This window comes from Taudactylus pleione, unplaced genomic scaffold (assembly GCF_031769625.1).
Source record: "Taudactylus pleione unplaced genomic scaffold, aTauple2 ptg000007l, whole genome shotgun sequence".
Lineage (NCBI taxonomy): Eukaryota > Metazoa > Chordata > Amphibia > Anura > Myobatrachidae > Taudactylus > Taudactylus pleione.
This window is the reverse complement of record NW_028284410.1, coordinates 1,987,469-1,988,802: the sequence shown is the minus strand read 5'-3', so window position 1 is coordinate 1,988,802 and position 1,334 is coordinate 1,987,469. Positions and strand designations below refer to the sequence as shown.

Below are 1,334 nucleotides of genomic sequence, written 5' to 3'. Positions count from 1 at the left end.
GCCTGGGCTCCGCTGGTGGTGACGGAGGCAGCGAGTGCCTAGCAGGTAATCTAGTCAGTGCCTCCTCAGCACTTGAGCATAGTGACTGTAGTGTGGTACTCAGAGAGGGGATGGGAAATAGAATCAGCGCTGCTAGTGCAGCACACTCGGAGCTCGCAGCCTGCTAAAGTAAATGGCCGCCGGTGACCTAGACAGTCCCATCTTTATTCTACTTCCTGGCCGCGGGTGGTACTGCTGAATGGCGCCCCCCCTTGGCCGTCGCCCCTGGCGAGTGCCATCCCGGCCAAGGGGTAGATACGCCCCTGTATACTCTTATCCAGTTGGTACTTGCAATACTGCTCCTAATTTGATTGACGATGAGATTACAGGTCATTACTCATTATTCCGTACGATTAACTCAATATGTTCTTCATGTAGCCTTTATGAATGAATAATATATATGATCTGTCTCCTTATCAAATAAATGAGTACAGTAGTATACGATATTACTCGTGTATTGAATTTATGATATGATTTGATATATTATGATACGTGGAACAATAAAGTTTGCTTGTGCATTCTTTTTTTGGAAATTGCTAATCATCAAAAAAATGGACTACAGATGCTACTAGTCCTACATATATATTGTTTTGACCTAGGAACTGTGCAATTTTCCCTACTAGACCTACAGCCATACATTACTTGATTGCCCAATCTCGTCTGATCTTGGAAGCTAAACTGTATTTGGCCTGGTTAGTACCTGGAAGGGTGACCTCCAGGGAATACCAGGTGCTGTAGTGTAAAATATACCATTGGGAGTATTTTTGCACATGGCCAAACAATATAGACATAGGAGAGTTTTTTCTGTATATATTATCAATCAAATATATCACTTTCTGATTGTGTAATATTTTTAAAAAATTCGCCTTTAGATTTCATTGTTTTATGAAATCTGTTCTTTATGATGGATGTATACCATCTGAATTTTTGATTAAACTATATGGTACCTTACTATTATATTGCTATTAATAAAAGTTATGTTTTAATTAACAATAATTTATTTTAGAGTGCCCCAGATAATAGCCCTACTTTTCTCAATATTGTTTTCTTGCTGGCTGCACTTAAAGCTAACAAGATTTTTACTCTCCAAAGTCATACGCAGACTTGGATCAAAAATCCCCGATTTCCCACTCCAGACCAAAAGGGACAAAATTGACAAGCTTCGCCTCTGCATACCTGCGGATAAGATGCCAAAAGTGCTGAACAAAGGGACAAGCCCAAAGGCAATGATAGGTATCCTCTTCCTCTTGGTGGCATCTAGGGCAACGATGATTATCTAAAGCAGGGGTCAGGAA

The 1,334-nt window shown here is 40.6% G+C and overlaps 1 pseudogene; it reads left to right on the top strand.

Annotated features, from left to right (window-relative positions):
• The first annotated feature begins 662 nt into the window (after positions 1 to 662).
• Positions 663 to 780, top strand: LOC148542849 (5S ribosomal RNA; annotated as a pseudogene).
• Positions 781 to 1,334: the final 554 nt, after the last annotated feature.